General features: G+C 40.2%; 1 long non-coding RNA gene across 1 annotated transcript; it reads left to right on the top strand.

Moving 5' to 3' along the window:
* The first annotated feature begins 827 nt into the window (after positions 1-827).
* LOC138684485 (uncharacterized) lies at positions 828-7705 on the top strand. The gene is made up of 3 exons (XR_011323779.1): positions 828-1285; positions 1750-1856; positions 3651-7705. It is a non-coding gene; the product is annotated as an uncharacterized lncRNA (long non-coding RNA).
* Positions 7706-13488: the final 5783 nt, after the last annotated feature.

Here is a 13488-nt window from a genome sequence, read left to right as displayed (position 1 = left end):
CTGTTATTATCGCAGGCTTCTCCTGAGTTAAATGCTCCCTCCTTTTTTTTTTTTTTTTTTTTTTTTTTGAAAGGCAGTATGCTGAAGAATCTTCTAAACCTAACAAACTTAATCTCTTACTTCAGGATAAGCCAGAGGAGTAATCTCTTTTAAAAAAAAAATGCTTAGCACATTAGTTGTTTATTGGTATTTCTTATTTTGTCAGTGTCTTTAGCATGAGAAATCCTTTAGAGTTTTGCCGGGGCTTTCTGTAGGAGCAGGATTAAATCTGCTAAAGGAAGGCAGTGGTATAAAAAAAGAGTAACAGGCAGGCATTAGTGTCTTGGGAAGAGGAGTTCCAGTAAGGAGCACTAAATTTCGGAATATCATAAAGCCTTCCTTTAAATTGGAAAGTTCTAATTTTAAACTGCTGAAGATCTTGGCTGTGTCTCAGCTGATTGGCTCCCCAAGGGCTCTTATTCATCCTTCCTGCCTGTGACTTTATTAAATTGTATGATTCTGAAGGAAACCTTAGAAAAACACCTTTTTAGATATATTTATAGCTAGATATATTTATAGCTTTTCCAGAAACCAATTGATGCTAATTAACAGATAACAGCAGCAGCAGAAAACTTCATTTTTACAGAGCAATAACTCCTTTCAGGAGCAGGCAAAATTTAAGGCTGACAATAGGACTAGCGTGGCGGAAAAACGGAGGTGTCAGTTCTGTTACGCCTATCAGACTGGGAGTGAAATTCTTTGGTACTGATAGCAATCAGGACAGAGTCATTAATGTATTAATAGAGAAATAATATTTTCCTGTCTCCTCACCCAGCTCTGTCCCCGTCTGTGTTTTGATGCTTAGACCACCCAGGCTCTGAGACGATGACTGCATCTGAAGTCTAAATTCATTTCCAGAGCATGGCCAAGAGGAGTAAGAGTGACAGAAAGAGTTACAAAATCAAAAAAAAACAACAAAACCTGAAGAGGCTGCTACTGTTTTGTATTCCTGAGATGCAGCCAGGAGGACAGGATTCCAATACTGAGCGAGAGCGAGTGAAGGAGAGTATAAACCTAGAGTTTACCTGCCGAGTCTGGAAAGGATAAATACTAGATGGGATGCAAATGATTATGTATAAAGTGATCAATGCTTACTTTTTCCTTCTTTCATCCTTTCGTAGGTGATGGGAACAAAGACATACCTGATATAGTAGAAGGGCAATGGGCTTTGAACAGATGCTGACTAAACATCTGTGGGATGTTTAGGAGCTGACTTAAGCATCATATAATAAAAGGAAATGCTGAGGTTAGGTTTTCTAATGGGCTACATATTTTGCTGATTACTAACCATGTCTGTAACGTTGTGATGTGGAGGACAGTTCAATCTCAGCTTTAGGGAATGCCTAAGTGACTTCTGCGGTGTGTGGGTTGAAGGGTGGCTGCCTTCTTTGTCTGGAGTATATAGTGCTCAATTTTACCAGCAGCCAACATTTATAGAGGACTAGGAAAACAAGTTATATGATTCAGCTTGGCAAATTCTGAGTTTGTGTTAATCAAAGATACAAATTGTTTCATATACGTGATTTTGTCTTATTAGTGGGATGGGAGTTACGGGTGGGATATGTGATGTTTGCATACAGCTGCTGTAGGAGAGTATGTTACCTTGGGACAGAAAGCCCTTTGCATGTTATCTTGCAGAATATTTATGACATTTATGTCATTTGTGGGACAGTAAGAGCACGTTAATCTTTGTCCATTTTCCGTCCTCAGGCTTCAACCTGTTCTTGCAAAGGGAGACTGCTGCTGACATCGTCCTGGGCTCTGTGCAGAAGGAGTCATCTTGCATCCTTCCCCAACAGAAAACAATCCACTTTCTGGTTTGTGCCTTCCTTTTGGGAAGAACAAATTCTGTGGGACTGATGCTGCTTCCCTTTGTTCTGACTTGGTGGGGGGGGTTGGGACTTTTCTTTTAAATGAATAACCTAAGAGAAGAAATCATTGCTGGCCACAGAAACGGGAGAAAATCAATGAGCGTGTCCTGTGTAAAGGCAAGAGGCAGCCAGCAGCAAAGCTGCCTCAGCAGCTCTACCCCATGTTAGTCTATAGTGCAGTACTGTATTGATTGTGCTATCTTTGTCCTGTGAGCGGCTGGGGCTGTCTTCCTTTCGTTTATGGTAATACGAATACTGACTTACCAATGCATGTGTAGTAAAATTGACCTTACTGGGAGTGGAGGAGGGCAGTCGATTTGAAAAAAATCCAGAACTTATTGAACTTTACTGGATTGAGGCCATCAGATTCAACTGTCAGGATGTGTCAGAAAACAGGAGTGCCTTGGTGGGGAAAAAGGGGATGATGGGATGTGCTCAAAGTGTTCTTCTCTTGAATTCTTACATGCAGTACCTGATGTAGTTTTGCAGAGCTAATGCAAGGATTTCTGAAGTAATCATCCCAATGAGGGTGAGGGGAACTCCAAAACATAGTGTACAGTGGGAGCGGACTGGAATCCATTCTTGGATGATGTAAAATCAAAACTGACAGAAATGTCTGTCTCTTATCTGAGTCACCTAGTACATTAACATATAGCTCTGAGTGTTTGTATGTGATTGTAGGTGAACTTGTAGAAGAGTCACTTTCAGTTAGTAAGGATAGTGAACCATCAAAAAACATGAACATTGTAATCCTTCACAGAAATAGCAACACCATTGCCAATCTTCTTTTACTGCTGTATCAGAGCCTCAGATTGTCTTGTGATTTCACACAATCTTGCATATACAACCCTTTTATTCCTAAAAGTTCAGAGCTGCTTAATTAGTGGAAATTGTGACAGTCTTGTGAATTTGAGTGACATCCAATTTGAATGGGATGAATTTTTCATTAAATGTTCCACTCACTCTGGATTAAGTTGCAGCTAAACACAATAAAATATATCCTTAAGAGCAAGCAAGCTTTTTCCAGTTGAATGAGAATGAAGAAAGTCCACCATGGCCATTTATAGTCCAATCTTTCAGTAGTCTAATATTGGCATAAGCAGACGCTGAGAAAAGTATCCTGTATTTCAGAGTCTTCAGCTGTTGTGGTACAGGAGCACCTAAGTTGGTTCTGCCTTCTCTAATTTCTTTTGGTTTGGAGTTGCTGAGACAATGTCTCTGTTTTAGTGGAATCTGAATGAAGTCAAATGTTGAAGACTTAAGAAAATCCTGCCCAAGAATCATAGATAGTGCTGTAGGGGCTGTTCAGACATATCGAATATATTCACTTATAATATTTTCAGTAAGTGTACTTTGGGAAATACCAGCTGTCTCTGTCTTAATTTTTATTTTTCTATGGACTTTTTCTTTTCATCTTTGCATTTAGATTCTTACCTTCTAAGTAAGCATATCTGCCTTTTTCGTATTTCACTCTCTGTTTTGATATTTCTGTTCCCCTTGCTAGTCACTACTCTTATAGTCCCTTCTTAGGGAAGTACAAAAATTCAGATGTTAATGCTGGAATGATTTTTAGTGCTATAGTTTCAGCTCTTAAACTTGCAGCTTTCCCTTGCTTTCCTCAAGTTGATGAAATCTTCTGTGTGAGAGAGGTTGCATTGATTTTCTGTGTTGATCACAGGGTAAGCAGTTATTTAACATAAGAACGGTGGAATTAGGTCTTAAATTTTTTCATTCATCTAGCCATAACTGAACTGGACGAGGTGCTGAGCAACTGACTCTAGTTGACCCTGCTCTGAGTTGGACTAGAGATCTCCAGAGGTTCCTTCCAGCCTCAGTTATGCTGTGATTTTGTGGTGATCTACTTCTGAACCCAGCAGACCGTCAGAAGGTGGGGTCAGTGAAGCTTTGCAACCTACTTAAGATACTTCCGTCTTCTGAAAACTGATATTAAAAACCAGACTTCTCTGCCATGGATCTCGACAGAAGTCAGTATCTGATGCAAGCTTTTTCTTCCGCATATACCCCTCCTCAGCCAAGCCTTTCAAGATTTATTGTCAGTCAAACATTAGGTCAAATTCTTCCCTGAATGCTTTTGGTCAACACACATTCTTAATACATCCAGAGTAAAATCCCCAGTTGTATCATTTCAGCACAGCTCCCCATCATTCTAGTAGAGACATCCAGCTGAAACAGATGACACTTTTTGACGTAAAACTAAATCTTCATTAGGACAGTACTTCTTCATTTGAAGTTGTTCGCTTTTTCTATGTATTAGTACAGGTTTTTCAGCTTGTTGTTTTAACAAATGCACATTTTTTTCTGAAGATGAATAAGATTTCTTCACGGTGTGTTTATTTAAAACATTTTAATATGCAAGACATACAGATCCAACTTGAGCCCCATTAAAAGAACTTAGCCAAAAATGGAAAGCCTTCAGAGGCCTATTATAGTGAATTATAGTAATTAGAAGCATGAATTCTGTCTAACAGCTCAAACTGCTTCAGTTGATCTGGAATTTTTCCCAAAACCTGCAGAAACTTAAGGAGCAATGTCAGTCCAGATAAAACACACTGCCTTGGCTAAACAGTCAACATTGTTAGTAAGTACTGTGGTTTCAGGTTCTTTACAGTGCACAGCACCTCTGTCAACAGCAGAAGCAGCACTATGAGGTTGGTCCAACACTGCTCAGGCTTCTGTAGATCCATTGATCATAAGCACAGACTTACAGTTGGTCTGAATATGCCGATGTCTTTCGCTATCGGAACTGCTGTTACGGAAGTATCCTACGGAGCCAACAGCTATCGAGACCCTACTGTTGTCGATCCTCCACACGTGCAGGACAAGAATTCCCTGCCTGGCTTCCATGTGCCTTCTATCGAGGACAAAGAGCAGCAAAGGGACTGCTGTCTGTTCAGAATAACATTTAAAGGAAATGCTTAGGTGATAGCAGAAACTGTTTTGGCTTTGCTGAGCATATGTATGATGTTAGTTATGTGCATCTGAAGCAGTGACTTGAATTCTCATTATCTTTGCTCACAGACAAGACCTGCTTGGCTTTCCATGGATGAAACAGAGTTCACGGGGTCCCCTCCTATAAAGACAAATCTTTTGTGATATTTTTGGGGGGTGACTCCTTTTTAAGGACAAATAGTCTGGGGAATTCTCTAGGAGAATGTAACGTTGCTTTTAGAAAAAAGTCAATTAGGTATTCAAAGGAATAAAGAGAAGCTGAATTAAATGCGTTGAATGCTTATCTTGTCATGATTATGTGTTACTCTTCATAGTAATCCCAATCTGTTTTCTACAGGAGAAGCGGTTCTGTGGGAGTAAGGCAACAGTTGGCAAACGTACAAACAAATGGCTAGTTAGATTAGCAATGTTCAGAAAATGTTTCTGTTGAATCTGGTTCGTTCAAGAGGACAGAGTAAAGAGAAGAATTTAATTTTATGCTTGGATGGTAAGAGATGAATTTCATCTTTGTGCGTGGATGGAAGCAAACTCAACTTTGTGTCGCTGGCCTAAGAAGTGGCATGTGGTTTTCTGGCACGTTCAGTGAGATTTTCTAAAGAACTTGTGGCTACATTTTCAAGGACTCGGCAACTACCATCGGGGCCGGAGTTTTGAAGGCACTGTGAGCAAAGCAGCTTCCACTGGGACGGTTCAGCTTGGCTTTTCTGACTTCCCCCGGAGGTATGGCCCTCACTGTGTTACTAACTTCCTCCAGCTGTAAGATGCAATTATCAAATAAGCGAAACATTTCATATTCCTTCAGTAAATCAGCCTCCACAGACACATACTCTCAGAAGCCTTTGGTCTCGTTACTCCTTCTGAAAAAAAACCACTTTTCTTCCTGTAATAATTTCATACAGGTGAGCAGTGGGAATTCCAAATCGTATCTTAGTCTCTGCTGTGAACGATTCAGGATGATGAAAAGCATAGAAATGAAGGTCCAAAGCAATCTGTGTTGTAATTTTGAATGTAGTCTCCCCACTGTTCCTGGCACAAGCTTTTAGGTAAACGTTCCCAAAGAAAATAGTCGCTTTGTGTAAACTATCTATATATTGTCTGCTTTAATTATAAAAGCATCAAGTGGCATTTCCTTCCCCATAAAATTCCCTAGCCTTATGTTGCCAGATGTGGCAATAAGTCATATAGCTGTAAATCAAACCAGTCCCTTTCTTCATAAAACTAAAAGCTGCGATTCTCAAATGCTCTTTGCTGTTGCTTCCCCCTCAAAATTAGAAGGTACCGTTACAAGATATGTAAACTTCATCTCCAGTTCTTTCTCAATTTTTCAGACACTGATAAGCAATTTGAAACGGTGATGTATTACTGGTATTGCGCAGCACTCATTTGGAGTTGGAACGGCCTGGAATGGTGCCCTGGAACCAATTTCTGATGTACCGGAACTATGTCCCTGGCGATCTGCATTAGTCTTCTGGCACCTCCTTCCTTGCAAAATTAACTAGGTTTTTCTTCTCTATTTTATGACATTTTACGTACTGCATACGTTGATGACATCCATCTGTTGATTTACTGTGATTCTGAGACCAATAAAGAGCTGAATATAAAAGCTGGAAAGGTAACTAATCCTTTTGAAACCAGGCACCCACTTGCAAATTCAAGTGACTCTCCATGTAGGATTTTTGGATAGAGCAATTTTTCAATTAAGAATTTAACATGGAAGCCACATTTCTTACTTTTTAAGTAAGGAAGTTACCTTTTACTTCTTGATAAGTCGGATTAGCTCATTTTGTGCAGAATATCATTGTTTCTTGCTGCTTCTTTGTGTTTTCTCCTGGGTAGCAACTTGCAAAGCACTCTTCTTAAAACTCAATTTAGTTTCACCTCTGAATTGCTGAACTCTTCGGGGGGACGTCCACCTGTCTATAAGGTGTAAGTCAGTGGAGATTTTCTCTTGAATTCCACACATTCATGGCTGTTTATGCCGGCTGAGGATTTTTGGATACTCGGTCCTTCCTGAAGAAAACAGGATCTGTAGAGTTGGAAGTATTAAATTCAGACTACCCTCCCAGTTTGTTCGTTATAAAGAGCTGATGTTGAAATGATCTACAGGAGAGGCTGTAAGATTTAGCTTGTACGCTGTTAGCAGACAAGTACACAAAACCCAAAGGATTCCTCCTATTGATCATGTATGTCAGCCTGAAATGTTGTCTTTTGACCAACTAAACTTTTTTTAAACATCCAGATAATCAGCGGGGAACTGTAGCAAATATTAGGCCCTTATCAGCCAGTCCTCTCTTGTCAAAGCCCCACCGCTCTCTTGTCAAAGCCGATTGCACAATGTGTGCGAAGTGTTTCCCTCTCTGTCTTCAGATCCATTGGTGTCAGCAGGCAAGGGGGGGAAGTAAAAGGGAAAAGTGTTGGTACAGAGGTCAGAGAGAGGTATTTTGAGTATTAGCTTGAAGTCAGTGTGTCTCCTGGCTTAGAACAAAGTCTGGGTTTAGTATCAGTAGATATTTATATGCACAAAATCAAACAACTGAGTGCTTAAATCCATTGCAAAGTGGACTCTACCAAGCTGTCGGGGAGGTTGGAGTACTGAGGGTATTTTTTTTTTTTTTTTTTTTTTTTGGTGGAACTAGAAGAGTTCTTATTCCAGCATGGTCTGCTTAATTCCTTTTATTGTGGAGAGTTTAATCTGTATTATTCCATCCCTGCTATGGTTTATTTCTTTGTGATGTTCTGCATGTTTTATTCTTCTACTCTGCAACTGTTGTTGATTTGGGTTTCACTTTGACTTGATGTAGTAATAAAAATGGCAAGTACGTAAAGCTTTTTGTGTGTTAGCCCGACGTTATTTTGTCTGAATCAAGGATAAGGTAGAAGACCCTTTTTGAAGGACACACCATTAGTTATGTTTCTTTCAATATGCATTTTTTACTAATAAACAATATTATTTCTGCACAGTAGCTATGTTATAGTAAATATTTAGGGGTTTTTCGCCCTGGGACTACCATTTCAATATCTGTGGTAGCATAGTGGTGGACTTGAATAGTTTTTTAAATGCTTGGGTGCACTGTTTTTAAAGGATGTGGTATATATCTATCGTGACTGAAAGAGCACATCACGGACTGGTGAAATGGCTGTTAGAGCTTATCTGCGTGAGCAGACACCTGATTTCAGTGCAGAACTGTGACACTGCAACATCAATAGTAAAGCGGGAAATAGAAGACTGTAAGAGAGGGAAACCACTGCAGATTTTTTGAACTGTCGGTCACGTACGTGTCAGGAATGGTTCCAGTGTATACCATGCAGGTGGTATAGACACTGCCTTGGGATAAGGGGTGCAGCTATAGATGATCTCTGTAGCTTTTTCTAACCCTGTCCTCTCTCTGTTCTAGGATAACTGTGGTTTTGCAGACTGAACACCCACCTCTTCCATTGCCTTCTGCTCATACTGTATTCTGCCTCTCCCCAAGATGACTTGTTTTCAGTAATGAACCAGTCAGAGCCTGGAACTTGAAACTCAAACTGAATAAAAAGGTGGGCACAATCTCTTCATACCAATGGAATAATTGCCTTGAATTTAATGGGGTTAAAGTGATGTGAAATTGTGTTAATGAGATCAGAATGGAGTTTTAAACATTCCAAGTTGCAGGTATTGTAAGTGGCTGTCTTTAAGTCTTTAAGCAAGTGCCTTTTTACTGTGCAATTGCTTGACACAATTTTGGCACGTTAAGGCTAGTTAGAAAAACGTGTTTGTTGCATTTTCTGTAAATACTGTTTTATGCAGAACCTATGTATTTGTTAAACTGTAACAAGTTAATGGAGGGATTTCTTCAGTTATATTTCGTACTGGAAATGCTGTCCTAAAAAATAGTGTCTCTTGAAGGGATTGAATCAAGTGATGTACAGAAATATGGGAAGGAGCAAAGGTGCAGATAAATGTAATAATGTCTTTAGATGACTGTGTTGCAATATACTGTGCTGCCAAGTCGGTTAAATACCATCATCTTTCAATGAAAAAGCTGCTTGAAGCTGATAATTGTAGTGCCTTTGAGAAACCGAAGTCTGTTCATTATAAATACTTTATGAACTATGAATCTCTCTTTATCTCATGCAAAACTATTTTAGATTAAATCTCTTTCCGATTTGTATTGTTCAAATAATTATATTTAGCTGGGTTCAGAGTTTGGATAATGCATTCCCAGCCCTTGGGTTTATTAACTGGCTCCAGGACCAGACCACAATGTCAAACAGCCCGAAGAGGTTTCGTATTTACTCTGTGTTTTGGCTATTTTCAGCTCTGCTGCTCCGGCCTGCTGCAGTCTAATCAATGTAGCCATTTGATAAGTGTTTCTCCATTACGTGCCTTGCCTTATTTGCTGAAGCTTTGCTTTCCTAACAGAAACATCCACTTAAAATGCAGAGTCCTCATTTAAGACTACATTCTTCAGAATGAACCATTTCCCAGTTTCAAGTAGTAAACCACAGTTAAAACAGTAACAGAAAGATGGTGTACGCAGCAAGGATCAAATCTGAGCGTAACATCTGGATTTGTTAGTATGAGGAGTCAAAGTATGCTGAAGTGTTGCTTTTAGAGCAGAATTTTCTTTGCGTTTAGCATTTTGGTCACCCTGTGTACGTGCTTCATCCCATTAACTGTAATGAGATGTCTAGGCAGAGCTGAGTAGTATGGTAACAGAGCTGAAATCTGTTGAGGGGTTGAAAAGGACCTTTGCAAATGCAGTTATCTCCATATCATAACCACCATCCTGAAGAAGCCCCGTGCAGTTGCAGTTGTTAAGTCAGGCGTGCTGCGTGAAATGCCAGATAGTTTCAGTTTTGTCTGTGTGAGTCCATGTTTCATTTGAAGACCGCTTCCTTGAACAAAATATCTTTCTACGTCCTCTGAAAATACATGCAAGTTTTAAAAGAATTTCCTCCAGCCATTTCAGATGGGAAGAGAGGCTGTTTTCTTCTCCAGAGCTTTACAGTGATGGGCCCCGACATGATTGTTCCTGTTGTCATTGCTGGCAGTTTGGAACTCTGCTTTCAGAAGAAACAAGAACACGTCAGTGGTTCCTTCTCTGTGAGTTTCTGTGGGCATCAAATTACTTATGCAATTGGTGTGACCTCTTAAGGGTCACTTTCCTTTAGACAGTGTGATGCTGCATAAATTTGAAACGCCAGCCAGTGCTTCTTTCACTGTTGATACTCTCAGTTCTTCCTGGGACCTGCATTGTCAGTCCGTTGTCAGTAGATGCAGAGAATGAGTTGCTGGCATATTTCTGGAAATGTTACTTGAACTGGATGTAATTTGCTTTTATTCAGTGGCTTGTGTCCATGAACTTCCAATGACTGTTCTCTTAAAAAAAAAAAAAAAAAAAAAAAATTTAAAAAACATCAAGTGATCGTTTTCCCTACTGATGAGACACCTTTCTGGAGGAACAGGAATTGGAAAAGCAGACAGTCGTGGCGTGAGATCTGAGCTGCTATGCAAGCTACCTGGCACCGGTTGACATACTTGAATTCTGTGCACCTCTAATGCCATTTTCTTTCTTTTCGTGTATTTTGCTTGTAAATTTTGTGGGGTTGTCTCTTGCCCTGTGTTCACATACAGTACCTTGCGCAATGGAGGCATAGTCTTGGCTAGCAGCTCTAGTGCTGATGAGGGTGAATAATCATGCATTACTTTCCGCAGATGTGGTCAAATGTCAGTTCATAATCTTTGAGATGTTAAAGTAGATTTCTGATGAACGTAAGTTAATTTCCTCTCTCATGCTATGTGTGTTGGAGGTTGTACGTGTTTGGGAGTCACATAGACATTTACCAAAAGATGATAAAAGGTAGGCGTTGTTTGAGAATTTTCGTTTAAGATCTGGTTCATCATAGCATTCCCCCTGCCCCCATGGAGATGCTACCATCAGTTTCAATAGAGTCATGTCAAACTGCTATGTGGTACGGAATACAGCTTTTATGTCTGGAAACGTGCATGTTTCCTCTTCCTAGAAAAGAGATTTCACACCCTACGTTGCTGAGCGACACGTTTTACAGGTGTTTTCGCTGTTGAACAATTTGTTTCTTTTCTCTGTAGCTTGAGGAGAGGACGTAAAGCGAGTCAAAAGCGTCGCCTAAGTCGAGAGACGCGGAAGCGCTGCCCAGCAGTGACTCCCACCGTGACAGGAATGGCTTCTGTTGTGGCGAACTGCAAAGAAATGGCTCTGCCGGTGTAACGCTGGAACGGGCTGCAGCAGGGAAGTTACGCACAGAAAGGAACAAGTCAGCAGGTAAGCATCTCGATGTCTCATTAACCCGTCCAGCCGCTTTGTGGTTTTCCAGTCTGTGGTGCACAGGAGCACTTCAGCAGGTTTTTACTGGAGCACTTTGGCCGCTGAACAAAGTGGGGAAGAAGGTGAGAGTGAGGAACAGAGAGAGAGGGAGTTATTGATTTGGGACTGGAGCAGGAAAAAGGCAGCCGGGCATCTGACTTCAAGAGCTTTTTGCCTTGTTCACAGAAATGAGTAACCTGAGGTACGAGATTTTTAATGCATGTGGCAGTTTTTTGTGCAGAATTACAATGAGGTATTTCTTTGTCCTCTTTTGGCTTCTTCCAGTTTTAAACAACTGTCCCCATCTCAACCAAATTCATTTCAGGCACCACTGCTGCTGCATTTGGCACTGCTCGCTCGTTACATCCTATGCATGGCTACGTACGCCCTGATAATCGAGTGCCTTTACGGCCACAATTTGCAGAAGCAGCTGCATCACCTCCCCATTTGAAATTAGGTACTTGAAATAATCTTTAGTTTGGTGAGAAGTAAACAATACTTAGTTCCTTTGGATAATAAAGTTAGGCTCTGATTCTTAGATTTATTTGTTTTTAAAGACAGTACTAGCCCAGTGTCTTTCTGGGTTAATTTCAATGGGAAATTGTACGGTATGTAGCACTAGCAAACCAACCTTGTTATTGATGTCTGCTCTGTGCATGGACTTTCGGTTTGCATAAGTCAACGTATAAGTCCCCATAAGTTCGTGTGCATCCCTTCATAAGCTTGATTGATGTAAGCCAGAAGACCGTAGTCTTCTGTCAGATCTTGAAGGATGCCTGCCCTGAGTCAGCATAAGGGTCCTGCTGTGACAGCTCTGTAAAGCAGGAACATTAATCTTCAGAAAGAAGGCCCTACCGAGACTCCCTCATTCGACTGCCACAACCATTACTTACTTTTCAAAAAGCAGTGTTTTCAACTCAGGATTTTCATAAGTCACAGTCTTGGCACCAAATATGTTGTGGTAAATTTCATTTCATAGATTGGACTGCACCCAACATTGTGATTATACCTCGAGTACCTGACACATCCTGTTTTAAAGTGCAGAGCATATTGTAGTGCGTATATGTGAAGAAACAGCGAGCCAGCTTTGCTCTTAAGTGATGAAAACTAATTTCCTGGAAAGGTAGCTATAAATTTTCTCAGAACTTTAGGCAGTGGAATATTAAAATGTATCACTTCTGGACATGTAGGCTTATATTTGCATTTCTGCTTCAACTCCTTCTTGCTAGATTGTAACCCTAAGTTAGGATTTAATTCTAAGAAAGAACTTTAACCAGTATTGAAACTGAAAAAATATACAACTCCTTTTTAAAAGTGATCTGATCAATTTGGAGCCCCAGTTCAATTAGGAAATCCCTAGGACAGGATTTAAAATCAGTATAACTTCATAGGGTATTTTTTCCATATTTTTGCTCCTAGGTTAATTCCTAGAGAAAAATGCAGAGTTGTTAATAGTACTCATCTTGCATTCCCTCATCTAGAAAGCTGAAGGAGGAATGCCTTTTTCCTTTCCGTGCAGGCAGATCAGTCCCAAAACACCTATACAAGGGCATAGCAAAGCCTTTCAGCGTTTCCCCAGATCCAGTCCCCTCCTGCGTTCTTCCTTCTGTGTATTTCCTACACCCACCTCAGGGGAGCACAGGGCAGTTGAAAATTCTGTCTTTTACTCTCCACTCTTGCAGTAATCATAAAACTGGGTCAGGAGCTGAATTTTGTAACGAACAATGAACAGCTTAATGACAGGATGTTAAGAAATGGAAGAAAAATATTTAAAAGGCTGTGATCTCAGAAGAATTGGGAACCAACAGAGATTTACTAAGTCATGAATGAATGTCAGGTAGTTGAAGTTACAGGTAGCTTGCTAGACTTGAAGAAGCAAAATTCTTTAACCTGCCATTAAAGGAAGGATAGACAGAAAAGCTAGTGCTTTTACACATAGTGATCTTGATCCTGTGCTGAAATTTTGCACTTCCAGTCTAGAACCATCACTCACCCAAATTCTGTATGCAGCCGCGTATGTCTTAAAGCTTTATAACCTTGTGGTTTTGGCAGTATTGCTTGCAGGTCTAGCACTGTTCTTCCAGATCTTGCAAGTGTCAGCTGCTAGGCACAAATCTGGAATGCTGTTCATTTTGTTTGATCTCAAAACCAGCATTTTATCTTTAAGGCAGCATCTTTTAAAATGATTTACAGTTAAATGATTCATTTTTCTCACATCCTGCTTTTACACATTGAATTCAAATGATTTTTACACAAACTAGGTTAGGCCTGCCCCCGCAAAG

The sequence above is a fragment of the Haliaeetus albicilla genome, chromosome 1 (assembly GCF_947461875.1).
Source record: "Haliaeetus albicilla chromosome 1, bHalAlb1.1, whole genome shotgun sequence".
Classification (NCBI taxonomy): Eukaryota; Metazoa; Chordata; class Aves; order Accipitriformes; family Accipitridae; genus Haliaeetus; species Haliaeetus albicilla.
This window is presented reverse-complemented; position numbering and strand designations above follow the sequence as displayed.